Raw genomic sequence first — 18,548 nt, 5'->3', positions numbered from 1 at the left:
CCCAGTATTTCTTTCTAAACATTTTATTTAACTTTATTTAGTAGGCTCCATGTCCACACAGGGCTTGAACTCACCACGACGAGATCAAGAGCTACATGCTCCACTGAGCCAGCCAGGTGCCTTGGATTAATAAAGTTCAGAGATAGACCAGGATAAAACTAGATCTTGGAACACTACCTCACGGTATTGTGGCAAGATCTGTTTTACAAGCCTGTGTGTCTCAAGATTAGGTATGATGAAGAGAGTTTACTTAACTGTTCCAGGTATTTTATTTTATTTTATTTTATTTTATTTATTTTATTTTATTTTATTTATTTTATTTATTATTTTTTTGTTCCAGGCATTTTAAATAAAACTAATTTTATCACAATGAAAAGTACATGAATATTTAAAAAACTCCCCCCTAAGGATAATGTAGCCTGTCTGTCATGTAGTGTGCTATCAATCCTTTTAGCATGAGCTTAGCATAATTTAGAGTCATGATAATATAGAGGATACTTAGTGGTCTAACAGTGTGCTAGATTGGGGGAGAAAAAGCTCATGAAGGAAAAGTTCACAGAATGTCACGTTATGGTAAAAGTCTCTTTTTGCATCAGAAATACTGATTGTGGGACGCCTGGGTGGCTCAGTGGTTGAGCAGCTGCCCCTGGCTCAGGGTGTGATCCCTTGTCTCAGGATCGAGTCCCACATCAGGCCTCCCTGCCTGGAGCCTGCTTCTCCCTCTGCCTAGGTCTCTGCCTTTCTCTCTCTGTGTCTTTCATGAATAAATAAATAAAATCTTAAAAAAATACTGATTGTGAAGACTCTCTGGAGGTTCATGCATTTTAGGATAATAAATATCAAGCATAGTTCTTACTTAGAAATATAACTTGTTATAAAATACGGATTAAAAGTTCCCCTTCATGCTTTTAGAGATGGTTTTAAGGTTTAGTGATGTTGAACCTTTCAAAAATAACATTTTTTACTTAGTGCCAAGTAAGCAGAGAGAGCCAAAACATTTAATTCTTCTTTAAAGTGTAATCACTTGATGGGGTGCCAGGGTGGCTCAGTCAGTTAGGTGGCCAAATCTTGATTTTGGCTCGGATCATGGTCTCAGGGTCTTAAGATCGAGGCTTGAGTCTGGCCCTGGGCTGAGAAAGGAGCCTGATCCTCTCCCTGCCACTGCTCTTGCTCTCACTCTCAAAAAAAAGTATAGTCACTTGAAATTTGAGTTTTAAGTCTCATCTTTATGGCGATTGGACAGTTTATGCCCATTTTTACAGGGTTGATATTAGATATATTCACTTTATGAATGCAGTGGTTACCTGAGACACTGACCATTAAATTTAGTTTTTGGGGCAGCCCAGGTGGCTCAGCGGTTTAGCACCGCCTTCAGACCAGGGCCTGATCCTGAAGTCCCGGGATCCAGTACAACATCGGGCTCCCTGCATGGAGCCTGCTTCTCCCTCTTCCTGTGCCTTTGCCTCTCTCTCTCTCTCTCTCTGTGTCTCTCATTAAATAAATAAAATCTTAAAAAAAAAAAAAATGTAGTTTTCACAAGGGTGCCCGGCTTGGTCAGTCTCTGGAGTATAGGATTTTTGATTTCAGGGTTGTGAGTCTGAGCCCCACGTTGAGTGCAGAGATTATTTAAAAATAAAATCTTTTTAAAAAAGTTTAGTTTTCATAAGAGTATTTTTAGATAGGCACAACCAGCCCATTCAGGGTGCTTTGTTTCTGTGTACCACTTTCTGTACCATGACTGTGCCCTGAGATTGGAGAGATCTGTGAGGCAGATAATTTATTCTGGAACTCATTTGCATGATGAAACAACTTTTATCAATAAATTGCCATGTTTACATTTTGTTTTCAGTGGCTTATACTTCACAAGTTCAAAGGTCTCAAAGTTTAAAGGTCACATTTTAATTTTTTGGTAAATGTCATTTTTTAATTGAAGTAGACGTACAATGTTATATCAGTTTTATATGTATGATATACTGACTTAATTTTGTACATTACTCGGTACTTACCATGGAAAGTGTGGTCACTACATTTTAATTTTTTTGTTAGTAACTGGAATAAAAACATTTTTATTATGAAAAACATAGATCTTTTTAATGCCATGCATTTCAGGTATTTGTGTGAATTTCATGTTAATTCTTGGTATTTGACTGCCCTGAAATCTGCAAACACTAGCATTGCACCTTCCTTACGAGCTGCTGCCTAGAACCTGGAGATTTGAACATCCTAGGATTCTGACATTTTTCAGCATGCTACTACCTCTGGTTTACTAGCAAAAGGAAAATTAAAAAGTGGAATACAGCTAATGGAGCAGGAGAGGAAGAGATAGGAAAAAAGAAGAGAAAGAAGGTGAATATTGCGGGACTAACTGGCTTCCCTCTCTTGGCTGGGACCCGCCACTCCCTGGAGAACAGAATTGCTCCTGTCTCCACTGAGAGCCCTCCTATGACTCAAGTCACTGGGGTTGGGCACGTAGGAGTTTTTCTTCCTCTTGATTGCACTTTATTACCTCTTGAGTATTTTGGCGGCATGAAGGAGGAGCTGCTTTGCATCTGTATGTAAATGTAAGTCTTTCCCTGGAGTTTCCACAGGCCCATTATTGCAGATTAAAAGTGAAAACTCAAATCAGCCCTGGCTGTACCATGGCTTGGCTCTGTTTCTAACCCACTGTGAGGATTTTATCAATGTTGTCTTCTTTTTTCCATTCTGTTTATAGTATTTAATATACATGTAATATTGTAGATTGCCTCTTACTGTGTGTGGCTTGTTTTTATTTTCATTTTTTACAAACACTCCTACCCTTTGATTTTCCTAGTACATGAAGGAATTCTTCATTTCCCTACTTTTTCTAAACCATTGTTCCCTGAAACTGCTGCTTTTAGGGCAGAGATTTAATCTGTCCTTTATTGCTCTATATTTGCCAACAGGAGCAGTGAGTTGTATGTGTGGTGGTGCTAAGACCACACAGCGAAGGCTTTCTTGTGCTGCCAGAGATCGAAAGGGAGGTAGGTCATTACAGGTGATACTTCGGCACAACAATGCTGCCACTTAAAAGTATAGGGAAAATGAATAATATTCATATTGACTAATGTTATTGCTAAGATTCAACTTTAGAAACCCTAAGGTGATCACCTTGTGCTCTGTGGTGTGGTTAAAATCCCATGGTCCTGCTTGATGTTTAAAAGGGGACAGGTGTTGTCATCAAATGTTGATGCTTTCTTAGCTCGACATTTTTTATTTGGTAGGTTGACCTTATGGTCTAAATAGAGATGCTTCTGAGACTGAATAAGGGTGTTACTGATAATTATTTTGGAACAATAGGTGTCAACTGGAACTATCCCTGTAGAACCAGAATATATGCTCACTTAGTGACCACAGTTTTGTAATTTCTGTATACAGAGGCTAAGAGTCTTGTTAAGATAGTCATGACTCCCAATGATAAGTGTTTCGTGGCTCATTCCTAACTTAGATAAAATGATATTTGATTCAGTATTGGACACATAAAGGCATTGACAATTGGCCAAGCAGAATAGTCAGAAGAGATGATGCTGAGTCAGAACTCCTGTCAATGGTGGTCTGTTTTTAAACAGACGTAGAGTACATTCTGAGATCCTCCCTCCGCCCCCTGCCACGCCCCAGCCCCCAGCTCGAGTGGTTGAATTGCCCATTTTATATGTGAGCTAAGTGTGACTTGAGCAGTGAATCAGGATTTGTCAACACTCAGGACCTGGCATGCATCCTACCCTTCTTTACATGAACTCAGAAGGGGGTCTTTGTGCTACCCTCTCTCTCCCTAATCACAGAAGGGTGGTGAAAAAGGCTTTTTGATTGCATTCTTGTTTTGAATGAGTGAAGTTATTCTTGTCAGAGGCAGAGAGCCCCCTCCTGGCCAGCGGCCCTCGAGATCCCCCCCCCCAAGTGACTCTGGTGTCCCAGGATGAGGGGAAAATCCTCTTCAGCAGCTAGATTCCCTGAGTAGAACCCCCCACAACTGCTTCACTGAACGTTAGAGCACTTGCTCTGTACTGGATCTTAATTTTAAGTTCTGTAATGTTAGGTTAAATGCCTTTTTAACCGCCTTAAAATAAAAATATATTCTTTCTACTTTTTCTGTGCTCTAATATAAGCACTTATGTAAATCAGAAGTAGTAATATGTGTTAAAACATATCTTCTTAAAATCTGGAATTTTGCACTTGATTTTGGGAGGTATATTAATGTTAAAATAACCATTAACTGTAATATAGTTGTAGTCAAGCCTGTATAGTCCCTGGTTTTCTGGTGCAGCCTCTTGAAATAACCTAGATAAAAAGCTAGTTACATGCTGATATTTTCAGTCTGTGTGGCCTGAATTTCCAAACTGATCATTACATACTGCCTGGAGCTTTCTATTCTCATTGGATTAAAAAAGATTATTTTGAAAGGAATGGGGCAAAGAAGATAACTTGAGTTTGCCACTCTGTTTTCTTTAACTGTGCTAAGAGTATTCAGTTACATGAAATCCGTTAGTACTTTTACCTAAATAAGGCTTGTTTGCTTTAAAAAAACAAAAAAATCCCTAAATTGGACTTTGTTAAGAATCTCATTTTTAGCTTAAAGAAAAATCTCAGAGGTAGGACATGTTGGACCTGTCTGATCTTTAAATGTAAGAATCCAGATAGTTTTCATTTTCTTCTAAAATCTATTGAGTTGGCTAATCTTTCTGCCTATGCTAAAATAAATACTTTTGTCCAGTGAAATATTCAGAAAAAAAAACTAAGGTGTAAAAAAAATGCAAGAAAATAGCATTGATATGCACTCTCTTTTAGAATCTTCCTTGGTTCCATTATATGAATTATGGAAAAAAATTGATAGTGGAACCTTACAATGCATATTTTAGTTAGATTCTTCTATCATGTCTCAGTCTCTTTCTGTTTGTAGGATGTGCAGCTAACATTACAGCCTTTTACTGAGTAATAAAGGCATAGAATGAATGTTGATATTTCTGTAGATACCAGTTTATTCTTAGATGCCTTGAAAACTGTGAGAGGACTGGAAAGGAGACAGCCTCTCAGACACTGGCCCAGGTGAGATTGTGTTAGTGCTTCCCTAAAGGTTGGTTTAGGCATTTGTTGAAACTGAAGGTGTGGAGCGCCACTCCAGGCTTTATGGACCCTGCGGGACAATGAGATGTGTCGTGCGAGCCTGGGAGCTCATTAGCCGTCCCCGTTTACTGTCCTTAGCTCCCAGGGATCCTGGTACTGGCCTTAGCACACCACATTCATCCTGTGATCAGTCCAGCCTGAGCATCTCAGATGAACTTGTGAAGGGCTGTGGGCAGGCCTGTGATCAGGCGTGGAGAGTTTCTGGGCCAGGTGGTCCTTGAGATGGAGCATAGGACCGCTCCCATGGGGCACAGATCAATAGTTGCCAGAAATCCCCTCTTGAGGGCCATTTCAGCACACTAGAAACACTTCGGCTCCCTCTTCCTTACTTTGCTTTAGACCAATGTTGGGAGTAAAGACAAGTTAGAGGATTTTAGCCGTGAGTCTGAGTGGATAGATAGCAGGCGTAGTAGGTGGGCACAGGGCAAGAACAGGGAGTGGGAAGAGAGGCTGTTGTGTTCTGGCTCTGCGGGACCAGGCATATTGGCATGGTCACTGCTGTTTCCCGAGCACGTGCTCTGTGTAGGGTGAGGGACCAGGTTCTGCGGCTGTGTTTCACATCTGTGTGGAGCCCCGATGAGCCTTTTATGTACATTATGTCATTCGTGCCTCCCATCTTCCTCTCCTGTATGGATACTGTCATTCTCTTCATTTTATTGGTAAGAAGTCGTATAACGCAAGGCTCAGAGACATTAACATGCTGAATTTGCCAAAGGCCGTGACGCAAGGAAGTGTGGACATGTTGGGATCTAGAACTGGCTCAGTCTGACTCCAGAAGCTTTACTGTGTTCTTTTTCTGGTACTGTGTTGCCTTCCTCAAATTTTAGTGTTTTCTTCCTGCTAACCTATTGATTGTGGGATGTGTGTGAAGAGGTTCAACCAAAGTTTATGGGTAAAGGATACATACCTGGAGTTTCCAGCCTGGGTAAGGTGGTGCAGAGAGGAGAAGATTCTGAGTGTAGAGCAGATGGGGTTGAAGGGAGCAGTGGTTCGGGGCTGGGGAGTGGAAGCGGGCCTAGCAAGGCAGATCCCTCCCCCCCGTGACTTTACTTCACCAGCACCTGGCCCTGGAGCTGAACATCCTTCCTGGCGGGGACTGGCTGGCAGGTGTGATCGCTGGAGGCAGGTGTGTGCCAGGTGGGGACACAGGCATAGCGTGGTGCTCACGGTGAGGGGAAGCAGAGGGAACTGACAGCCAGCGTCACAGAGCACATTTGGGACACTCCACAGCACAGGAGAAGAACATGGAAGGGGAAATTCTTTTTGGGGATTTACCTTATTCATGATATATATCAGGGGTGTCTAGTTTTGCCAGAAATGTCTTTTGGTTCTTGAACTCTGGACTGTGTGTGCATTTTTATAATTACAGCCTTTTAGGGAAAGTTATCCAGTTTTGGCTTCGTTTTAAAAAAATCTGGTTTTCTCTTTTCGGTTGTATTTTTAATGGTTTTCAAGGGTGCATGATGGTCATGCAGCTTAAAGATTAACACGTGAGCTGAATTTTCACGGAAAGGGGCCTTGAGAGGTTTCTTGTGGCGTGGGGCAATGGAGACAGTGAATAGAAATGCTGGACTCAGAGTTGGTAAAGTGCAGTATGTGGAGCAGGTTTCTTGATCCCCAAGCAGGGAGCACCCCCATGACGTGGGGCAGCCTCATCCTTTCTGTGGACCCAAGGTCTGGAGCTCAGTACTCAGAATTCCCGCCGCAGACCAGAGAGATGCCTTCCAGCTTGCAAGGGAAGACACCCCTAAACAGAAGCATAACCTTTTCTTTTCAGTCCCCTTGTCCCTCCAACTCAACACTCATTGGAAGTTGGAATCTCTTTCTCCACAACTTCTCTTGATTCTAGTTCTGGCCAGTGATACCCAAGGGTTTGGAGCCGTGAGAGCTCTTTTGCTGAGCCTTTGAAGCGTGTGAAGATAGTGAGCAGGTCCTGGCCTCATGCTCTTTGTGTAAACACCCACACTGTCCTGCACTGTATCCCAGAAGCTCCCACACTTTGCACCGAGGTGGGTCACAGGATCCCAGGTCGGACTGCTCCCATTAGTTCCTGTCGGAGCTCTGGCTCATGGAACTCTCCAGAATGCCCAGTGTTTTCTGTCTCTACATTTCCTTCTTTTCCACCCAGGTCCTTCCTGACTTTGTATGTAAGAAATATGTATCTTGAATGTAAATGTAACTTCGCACATATCATTGAATTTCATCTTCTTTCAGTTATTCCTGTATAGATCATTGGATAGTATTTTTTTTTGCCCGATGGAGCTGTGATTTCCCTGAGAACTGGGACTCTTCTATCTTGATATCTGTCACTGCCAGCATGTTCCAGGGAGAGAGCCCCAGAGGGGCCGTCCGTGACATGTATAGGCACCTGCTGTTTGCTGTTCTCTCTCCCTGCATCAGGGTCTGTGAGCAGTGGGACATCCATCAGCTGACCCCTTTGACTCCTGCCGTACCATCTTTGACCAAAACAGGATTTTGATCCTGTGGATCTTGTTATCAGTCCTGAGATTGCCTGATGGAGATGCTTTTAGCTTTGGGGCAAATTTATATCTGATAGAAAACCTTGTAGAGCTTGGATGGAATAGTGAAATTTTCAAAGTGAGGAGACAGTCATTGTTCTAGAGGTGATTGGTGTGTCAGGTACAATGCAGTTCCTTCTCACTTGCCCCTAGGGAGGGCTAATAAAAAGCTCCCTTGTAATAGGATATGATTAAATGGTAGTATAAATTCTTTGCCTTAATTCTGATAAAGATTGAAGTATAAAAATTAGTGAGAAATTTACATGTAGGAGCTTGGTTTGTGAGAAAATAGCACCAATTAGAAAGGACAGTATTAAATATTAAACTTTATGTCCTTTTCTCTATGATTAAATATTCCTTTATTTGAATAAAACTCCCCAACCCTGACCCTAAATAATTAAAAAGAGAAAAAAAAAAACACCTCAATTCATCACATCTACTTAACTACTAGTCTTTTTTTCCCTCTTTTTTCCCTCCACAATGGCATCAGTTTCAAACTTGGTGGAGCAGAACTCCCCTTCTCGTTTGCTGATGGCACCACCAGGACACACAGTTATAACTGTGGCCACTCCCGGCTGTACCGTTCAGTGTCTTTGGAGGGTTGTTGGAGAACCGGGTCCTTGGGGACGCTGCAACTTCATCTTAGACAAACGGTGGCTGTTTCACTTTGAATACATTTGTTTTAAAAAAAATACTACCCAAGAGGATATGGCTTGTAACGGAAAGATGGAGCCCCCAAATTAAAAAATACACAGTTCTTCATCCAGCTTTCTGTGTGCTCTGTGGTTTGTTAGTGAGGACTGCTCATTGACCTTGACTTCAGAGTCCTTAAGCCAGACGGGCGGTCGTCCCAGAGCATACCGTTCATTCGGGTAGCTGGGTTCCAGGTATACTAAAAATCCAGCCAGTTGCTAACTGAATGCTTCACAGACTTCATCCTTTGGGAATTTTGAGATGTTTTTGTTAAAAGAGCTTTGCTGCTCACCTTAGCAGCAGTAACAGTGTTTGGGGAGTTGAAAAGAATACTGCACACTGTCCCCTCAGCAGAAAGACAACTAGCAGCTACTGGAGATGCTGTGCCCTATGGCTGTGAGGCTGTCCCCTGCTCCATGGCCTCTGTCCAGTCTTTGGATCACAGAGCTTCGATGCTGCAAGGTGCCTTTCACTGTCGTCTGATCTCAAGGCGCTTGTTGTTGAGGCTTTGAACTTATGATTTTTGTCACGTTGAGAAAACTGTTATGTATCAGTGTCCTGAAACATGTTGTAATTTGCTTAATATTAGCTCTCTATTACTCCGGAATTCATTGCTTTGGAGGAGTCTTCCTTCCCTTGCTGTTTATGTCCTCCTACGATTAACACATGGGTGTTAGAGGAAGATTCCATCTTAGTATCGCGTAAATACTCCTGAAATAAACTTCTGTTGTAAAACACATCCTCTCATGGTTCTTTTCAGTCCCTGTTGTATGTGGAAAGTTTCTTGGTGTTTCAGGAAAATACTTAAGTTCGGTTAGTGGGAGTGACAGTGGACACTTTGTGGGTCAGTTTTCATCCTGCATTTTGACACTTTTCAAGCAGTACTGTGCTGTACCTGTGATTTCTAGGTTTTTCTGCATCACTTGTCATCTTCCTGGTTATTAATCACTTTTGCTGTTCTGACTCCTGACCAAAGATCAGACTCATCCTGTGAGTAGCCTGCTTTCATTGGGCAGCCTATTAAGTGTGGCACCTGCACCGGACCTGGGTGGCGGGGTTTGCTGGTGCCTCCATGTGCAGGATCCATTCCAGCCCCCAGTGGCTCACAGACATGGACCCCAGTACTGAGTAATGTGCATTACAATCTGTTTGTGGCAGTGTACCCTGTAGCCTATGTTCAGCATTTTTATTTCATAAGGCTTCTTTGGAATTTAAAATATTGTAAGTTTTTTTCTGACTGTTGGGTCTTGGGTTTTGAGTGTATGATTGCAAAAACACCTAAGGGGTCATAGATGTTGATGAGCTTTAGTGAAATGACAAATACAGACTTGGAAGAGGGAAAGATCATTTGTTTAAAGCCAGTAGTGATAATTATTTGTAGAAGTTGTGGTGATTTTCATCATGATTTAAAAATTATGAGCTGCTTTTGGCCCATATACTTAAAAGATCTTACCAGTGTTTCAGTACATAGGGTTTTTTCACTTTCGATTCCTATAGTTGAGACTTTCATGGCTCTAATCATTGGGTCATTGTTGTGAATTCCAATGTTTATAAAACTTATTGTAAACATTTATCAATGCTTTTATCTGCCCAGTATCTATCTGTATCTGTATCTGAGGTGATGATGAGTAGCTGTGTACCGTAACTGAAATCTTTGTATCTTTCAATAGAGATGTTTATCTAATGCATTAGTATTCTCTTCTCTCCCAATAAAAAGCTATTATTAAAGATTTAGTGTATCCTACATTCTATAGCATTCTTAGTCAAAGAGATAAAAAATTGATTTGTTGAAATGATTGTGCTGGAAAGAAGAATGAAGCAATCTGTGTAACCCAGCCCTGGAGATGATTCTCAGGCAGATGATCAGTAGACCCTGGAGTGGAGGGGCTGTGTGTGTTTGTATGGGTAACTGGGGTGACTGGATTTCCTAGAGTACAAGTGGACTGCCAGATCTCAAAGGGGCATGGTAGTCATTTTGAGAGACTGCATTCAGAGCACATGGATCTTCCCGCCTTTTCCCCATAAAATAAGGGCTCTCCTCTCTCTGCCATCTTATCCATCCTTTTCTCTCTGTCCTTCCCCCTAAAAGGACTAATAATAATGAGTGTTCTCAAACTTTAAGCCAAAGCAAAACAAAGTTATGGAGGATTATGGGAGAGCTTGATCCTGTTGTTTCCTTCCAAATTGAATCCTGAAGACTAATGACATCAACTGAAAAATAATTACATAAAAACATTGACAGTGCACGCCCTTCCAAGTCCTAAGTGGGATAGATGTTCTGTTCTTGGCGGACCAGCTCTTGTGAACAACTGAAAGACATGGTCAGTATAAAATTACTAAACATGCAGTGAGAACAGGTGTGCTGGGCTCTGAGCAAGCTCATCGGCCCAGATGGGCCACCACACCCTGGTGGAGTACTGTGCACACCTGGCTCTGTGCTACCTGCCTTCCATGGGCACCTGCCTTCCACCCTGTGCCTTACGTCCCCCTCATGTGCACCTGTCCAGGTGCATACTTGCCTTGCATGTGCACCTGCCCTCGTGTGTGCCGGCCCCCTCCTGTGTGTACTTGCTGCTCCTGACTCCCTTGCACACCTGCCCCTGTGCATACCCCCTGACACATGCACCTGCCCCCATGCCTACTTGCCTGCTGAGCTCATGGCTGCAGAGACAGCCTCCAGACTGAGGAGCCGAAAGGATTTGGTATTACTGTTCTGAAGCGCCTAGGAAGGGGTGAAGAGGTGCTAAGAGATACATGGAAATAATGATTGGGAGAACATGGGGGGAAGGACCAAACTGATGGGAAGGTGACCTCTAAGCTCCATGGGGAAATTTTATTTATTTATTTATTTTTATTTAATTTATTATGGGGAAATTTTAAAAAATATTTGAAAGATGATTTCATTAGAAGTAAACTTGCCTGAATTTGCTAATTCATGACATGTTATTTTCATAACAAATTTAAATGAAGCATTTTCTTATGGCCAGTTGCAAATAAGATGTAGCCTTAACTTTTGCCAGGTAAGTTTTTAATCCTTGCTTTTAATATCACTAACATTTTATGTTGCCTTGTCTAAAATTATGAATGTATATTAAGCACTTTATGGCTAGTAATAGAATTTTTAACAGGAGATATAATTGTCTCCAGTGTTTATTTGATGGCTTATAAGGATTGTTCATAGTTCTTTTTTTTTTTTTTTTAAGATTTTATTTATTTATTCATGAGAGACAGAGAGAGAGAGAGAGGGAGAGAGAGACAGGCAGAGGGAGAAGCAGGCTCTGTGCAGGGAGCCCGACATGGGACTTGATCCCAGGTCCCCAGGATCACGTCCTGGGCCGAAGGCGGCGCTAAACCGCTGAGCCACATTGCTCAGGGCTGCCCTGTTCATAGTTCTTTAAATTGTTTTTTTCCTACTGGTGATTTGAGTTAGTGAAGGGTACATTGGTGTTTCACTTATATTTGACATATTGTATTTGGAATGCTTTGACAGGATTAAACGAAATTATGGATAGTTGGGGAATAATTTCATAGTCTTGAGTATACATCTGTAGATAATCTGACTGCAACATGCAGATCTGTCTTGTTCCTCTTACAAATGGGTTCATTTCTGTCATTTATAAAGTTAGACAACGGTTACTTCCTTGGTGATTCCTTGAAACTTCTGTAACCTTCACTGATGAATAGACCCCTTATTAGGTGGTAGACATGGGGAGTGTGAATTTTTTCTTCTTTCAATCAGAGGAGACTGTTTTGCTGTTCAGGGTATTTCAGCCTGGGAAGAACTGCTGGAAAAACTGATTCCTAGTTGTGCCCTAGTAAATGCTTTCAAAATATTTTTTTAGGCAGCTTGGGACCAGGGAGTGTTGAATAGCTTGTTAAACAGATTTTTAAGAGGTAGAACCAATTAGCACTACTGAGTAGGGTTTAAATGTTGACTAGATTCATGAGACTATGCTGGAAAATAAATTGCAAACTTGAGTTAAGTGTGACATTTTAAATACGCCTTTGGTCCTTAAAAATCACTTTTCCTGAGCTGGAGATGAACCAGCTTCTCTCTTGTTTTTCTTGCCTAGTCACCAAGCTTTAGAGCACCAGGCTGGCCCCCTCAACACTCAAACATATTCCTTTTTTAGAAATAAAAGTACCTGGCCTCTATGATACATAATGGTGAGTCATCCAGTGGATATTAGAGAACTCTAAAAACATGCTTCAAGATAAGTTTTTCATGTTGTTCCAGAGCACAGTCTAAATTTGGACTCCTTTGAAATTGAAGTAAAAGGTTGTATCCTTGGTGTCCTGGTGGAACATTCTGGTTGGTGGTTCTCTGTATTGCCGTGTAGCGGGCAGGGTCACCCTCACCTGGACGGAGGCACTTGGGTTTACTTGCATTTAGTTATAAAGTGGTGGCCTATCATCTGTATGTCAGTAACCAGCGTCTGCTGTCTGAGACTCTTGGACCTAGAGACTCCCAGCTTTGTTATGCCAGTGTGAGCCAATACTGCTTTCATGCTGGGTAAAATCTATGGTTAAAGTTGTATATGAATGTTTAATAATATTTGAGCAAATTGGAGCATGAGTGCTTGGTAGTAGCAAGATGTCTACCAAGATGTGGGGAAGTCATGAGATGAAAGTTACTTGGCCAGAGCAACCTAACTTGATGAATGGGAACTCCATAGTATTTTATGGGATGCCAGTTTTGGTCTTTCTTATGTGTCTAATTACAATGTCAAAATACAAGAAGTTGGTAAGTCCCGGAATGTATTATACCCCTGTTTCTACCCCACCATTTCAAAATGCAGTGTATAGTATTTAGCAAGGACTGCAGACATGCTGTCCAACAATTAGTAGGAGCAGGAAGGAGTTTTAAGAAAAAGTAAAAGTTACCAGGTGGTTTTTGTTGGTGGTTGAGGCCCTAGGTGCAAAGAGAATTGCCATTCTTGCTGTGTTACTGTGAGATTGTAAATATTTGTGTCATGAACTTTGTTTAATTCACTTTTATTGCCTGCAGTCCTTGGCACTATATCTGGCATGTAACTGGCTCTTGGTTGTGGTGTACCTTTGAATCTGTTTTTAAAAACATTGTACCCAAGAGTGTATATAGCACAGTCAATGCTATTTAATCCAAGCAAATTGTGTTTCTTTCGTTGTTAGAATTTTTGAATTTATGAAGAAAAAAATGGGCATCAGGATTTGCATTTGAATTTTTATTTAAAATAGATTCCACATAGAATTCCGATTGAGTAAAAGGGGATATGAATGCTTTATAAGGAATACTTCAAGGAATTATTGTTATTTAGAAATGTGTTACATTTTGTGGGGTTTCCTGATTATTAAAATGATGTATTTTCTTGTGAAACAATGAGAGAAAGAGACATAGGGGAAGGGGAGGAGGGAGGAATAATTAAAATAGTAAAAAGAGGCATTGCCTTTCTTATGGGGATAAGTGCATTTTGTCATTGAAATTTTTATTCTGCTGCTGAGCGGGATCCTGGTTGGGCTGGGAGCAGACCCCGTCCTTTTAGTTTGGTGCTGGGAAGCTTGAATCCATCTTTGCTTTTTTCATAATTATAGCCTCACTTTTCTCCTCACCAGCTGAGAAGTTAGACTGAAACATCAGGATGGACTATAATTTCTGAGATGTAAATACAAATTTTACTTAAAAAATGCTTTATTCCTGGCTTCTGCTAGCTGATCCAAAATAAAAAGTTTAAAAAACATTTTTGTTAAGAGGACAAAGTGTGCACTTGTTGGTGTTTAGTAAATCTTTGTGATGCAGTTTCTGGTCGTTTTAGAGCCATCAGGGTACCAGCTTAACCTTCATGGCCAAGGATGTTGTGCTACCTGCTGTTCTCCTTGTCTCTATCACTTATTTAATAAGTGTACTATTATTCTCACTCCACAGATGAGGAAACTGAGGCACAGAGTCATTAAGAACCCCAAGGTGAGAATTGGTTAAGGGTGGGGTGATTTGAACCTAGTTCCTGGTCCCTGCTCATAACTGCTCAGCCAAAACTTTAAATATATATTTTAAAATTTGTATGTGTGTGTGTGAGAGAGAGCACCTGTGTGAGGGTAGGGGCAGAGGGGGAGAGGATCTCAAGCAGGCCCATATTAGGAACTCAGCATGGAACCCCATATTAGGGCTTGACCTCATGATCCCGAGATCATGATCTGAGCTGAAATTGAGATTTGGAGGCTTCACCGACTGAGTCACCCAGGTGCCCCTGCTCAGCTGGAACTTTTCAATTAAACAATTCAGTAGATATAAGTTAATATGATTTATTTATTTTCCATTCCTTACTCAGACTATAATGTTTTGAAAGGTGTTTCCTATTTTTGAATGCTCTTTCTGCCTTCATTTTTATCCTTTTCCGCTGCACTGTAGCTGATAGCCCATAAATAGAGTTTGTGAAGAAGAGGAAGGAGGCTGTCCCATCAGTAACTACTTCTAGCTCCACCTCCACCTATCAGTGCTTTTCAGCCTTTCTGCTGCAATTCCTCACCAGTAACAGGTCTGTCTTGTGGATTCAATCCTATGTTGCTTTTTAGCCTGGAATGTTTGAGTGGGGAGAATCCAGTGATGTAGCTCAAGCTAAAATACTGTGAAATGAATACTTTAGCACACCCATGCACTTGTGTGCACATTACATGTATTTTTAGCAGTTGAGCTTTGGCTCATTGTAGTGAAAATGTTTTTCCATGAATAATTCTTTAATGTTGGTCTTGGGCTTTTACTACAGATGTTACAAGATTGGCTCTGTTTCTCCCTTTGAAAAACTCATACAAATTGCCAGTTTGGTGTGAGAGTTATGGAATCACATTACTTTTGAATTATTTTTATTTCTATTTTTAGTATTTTTCTCTATCGCAGTAGTACTGTAAAAATGTGTCTCTGTGAAGTTATTCTCTAGTGAGTATATTGGCCTATGACTTACAGTCTTTGTCTACATTTGACCATCATCTAAAAGATTGGGACTTCTCCTACAGTTTAATGAAGCGCCTAATATTCAGTGTTATCTTTATTATCAAATCTGGACTAAAATCACTAGCCCAACTGCGAGTGGAATGTAGTTGAAATTTTTATCTGTTCCCAAGCATCCGGTATTTCTGTCGAATTGGATTGGAGAGGACTGCTAAAGGGTTAATCCCGAAAAATCCCAGAATAGCAGTTCCTTTTTATCCTAAGTAAGGTATGTGATCTTGGACAATGTTGGATAATTCCCGTCTTTGCTTGACACGTGACCAAGGCACTGGGTAGACTTACGTGTGAGTACTGTTCGTTTTCATGCTCTCAGGAATGTATTTGGTGCTTTTTCTGCCATCCTAGGCTTTTAAGAGGTCTGTAGTTCATTTGGGATTGCAGAGAGCTGAGGTGCTGCCATTCTGACTATGTTCAGCAGTTCATATCTGGCACAGACGATTGGCCTTTTTTGGTCAACAGAAGCTAGTTTACATAGTAGTTAGTGAATGAATCTATGAAAAGGAAAGTTACGGGTTCGATCTAATATAGGCTGCTAATTTTGAATTAGAGGGAGGATGATCTATTTAAAGAGATTCCTTCCTTTATCTCCAGGGGTCTTTGCTAACACATGGCCCTGATGGGTTACTTGGTAAGAGTGGGGAGTGCACTAGGCAGGCCCATCCAGCCAGTGGGAAAACCCACTCAGTTGTGTAAGGAAGCCTAGTGACAGACACAATATCAAGTTTAGGCAATCTGAAATGAAAAAAATAAAGTCAGCAATTACACAAATATTTGAAAAATTGGTGTATATCTTTGTTTTTAAGAGATTATTTTTAAAAAGTGTGTGCAGAATGTCTGTTCCTAAAGGAGATTCAAGCCAGAGGAGAGCTTGGTGATCCCTCCCTTGAAGCTTCATTCTTGGCGCCTTCCTATAGACACACATGCTTTTTGTAGGGTGGGGTATTTGCATTTACTCAGGTCCTGTCTGTTTAAATGTTTCCGGCACATGAAATTTCAGCGTAAACATTTCTTTAATTTGCCTTCTCTGTCCCTTCTTTATTCATTTGAAGACCCACCCAGATGCCTGGGGCAATGATTTATGGAACTTCCGATCTTTTATGAATACCTAGTTCCCCTGTCTTGGAAGAACTGACTAAATTTTAAAAAATCCTCCTCAAATAAAAGTGAATGGTTGGCCTGGTCTGCTCTGAAGTATCTCAGGACAAACTTACATATACACCTCTCCATTTGACACCTATGGCTTTTAGAAAGAAAGCCAGATAACACTGCATAGTAATTCAATCAGTTTGTATCCACACAAGTGCTTCTAGGATTTCCCTGGTGAATTAGGTAACAATGCCCCTTTCCTGAGATTGACACATCTATAATGAACTAGGCCAGTCAGCTCTCCTGGAAAGGTGGGTTGTGGCAGAGAGAATACCCCAGCTTCTGCAGGACTGCTCCCCTGCCTCAAGAAAGGTGCAGGACCTGGGAAGCGCTGCTTCCATGGTGTGTTGACCATGATGCTGCGTTGACCCTCAGTCTCATCATGCATGTCTGCATCTGGGTCCAACCCCATGGGGCAGGGTCCATATATTAAAGTTGTCATATCCTTTATTGCCAATTTGAGCTAATTGGCAAATATGTATGTTGCACTGGCATCCACAGACTTTAAAATGACTTTTCTAGAAATTAGAAGTAATTGTCCACAAACCACTTTCTGGCCCGGTGGTGTGCACTTGGAATTCTTCTGCCACCATTTTGAAAATGGGCCTAGCAAATTGTCCACTTATTTTCATCATTAACACATAGAGTATAATTTACAATATTCTCAGAAATGAGTAAATCATGGAATGAGCAGAGAAGTCCATTCTGATGAAGTAGACCAAACTCAGGACTTAGAGAAGTCAGCCACGTCAGGGAAGTTGTAGTCTGGAAAGGACATTTACTAGTGGAGAATTCTTGAGGTTCTTGACACAGCTTTCCCTTTTCCTCAGAAAGTTCGTGTCACACCACGTGTTTTTTTTTTATGAAAGACTTGCTTTAGTACCAGTTTTCACTAAGAAATCTGAAGAGGATTTTGGCTTTTACAAGATGGTAATTGCTTCTTTGCTTTACACCCTTTCAGTGTATGAATGGTTTGCAAAGCATAGTTTATTCCAAAGGTGAAAGAGTGATCCTGGTTAAGGACAGATGCCATGTATGTCATCATTCCTAGCAGCTTATGAGATTTGGAGAATTCTGGGTATTTTAGAAAGTTTTCCACTGGTGATAGGAATGAAATGCTGGGAAATAACTCAGAAATCTTTGTCAGTAGTTGCTCTAATTACAAGAGTGCAGACTTGGAGATTTTGTGTAAGTTGCGTTTCTGTGCAGCTTCTATTGGAATAACGATTTTGAATTAATATTGATTGGCACATTTTTGATTAAAAATATTTTATACAGTCATTAAAATAAATACTGTAATAATCATGACACAGTTCACTATAAAGTTCACTGAGCAACAAAACAGTATTATTTGCTTCCATTTTTGTTTTAGGATAAAGTATACAGTGGGCACACATACACAGATTAAAAAGTGCAAGGATAAATTACTAAATTTAACTGCTTATTTGAGGGTTAGTGGAATTTAAATTTACTTCTAACTGATGATAAATTGGCCAGATTTTCTGTTTATATATACTTTGAAAATATGAAAACATTAAAAAAAACCCATTTCCTTTTATAAAAGTGGTGGACTTCTGAGGCTGCTTTAGCTCTTTCATGTTTAAGACAGTATTTTCAGATGATGGACTCATTCACTGTTACCTCATTTTCATGGTATAAAACAAGAGATGTTACTATATGTCATTCAAAAATGCTCTGTAGCCGGTTAGGCAGTCATGTGCTTGGCAAGTGTAATACTGATGGCACATCATTGACCTTCAGGTTTTCTAACCTCAGCCTTCAGAGCATCTTATCTGACAAGGGCTTCTTTTTTATTATTTCCATGTACATCTGTGTGGCTAATGTATGTGAAACTGGGGAATAAGACTATACCTACATTCTTAGAGGCTCCACCAATACTACACTTAATGGTAACGCAGAGGAGGATGCTGAACTTGGGAAGTCATAGTGACCATTGACTGGGTGCTTCTTTTTATAAAAAGACTTTTGAGAGAGAGAGAGCACGTGCACGCGTGTGTGTTCACACACACAAAGTGAGTGGGGGTGGGAGGCAGAGGAAGAGAGAGAGA

General features: G+C 40.9%; 1 protein-coding gene and 1 long non-coding RNA gene across 8 annotated transcripts in view; both read left to right on the top strand.

The window, feature by feature from the left end:
* TRIO (trio Rho guanine nucleotide exchange factor) overlaps positions 1-18,548 on the top strand; it is a 355,982-nt gene that overhangs the window by 30,494 nt on the left and 306,940 nt on the right. The gene's annotated exons all lie outside the window — the stretch shown is intronic.
* Positions 1-18,548, top strand: part of LOC140621889 (uncharacterized) — a 49,517-nt gene that overhangs the window by 19,343 nt on the left and 11,626 nt on the right. Inside the window, exons 3-5 of one of the 2 annotated variants that reach the window (XR_012021605.1) lie at positions 2,925-3,002; positions 14,254-14,292; positions 14,737-14,863. This is a non-coding gene — a long non-coding RNA (uncharacterized lncRNA). The remainder of the gene's footprint in view (positions 1-2,924; positions 3,003-14,253; positions 14,293-14,736; positions 14,864-18,548) is intronic. The other variant, XR_012021607.1, reaches the window with a different exon arrangement.

The sequence above is a fragment of the Canis lupus genome, chromosome 31, assembly GCF_048164855.1.
Source record: "Canis lupus baileyi chromosome 31, mCanLup2.hap1, whole genome shotgun sequence".
NCBI classification, from domain to species: Eukaryota; Metazoa; Chordata; class Mammalia; order Carnivora; family Canidae; genus Canis; species Canis lupus.
This window is presented reverse-complemented; position numbering and strand designations above follow the sequence as displayed.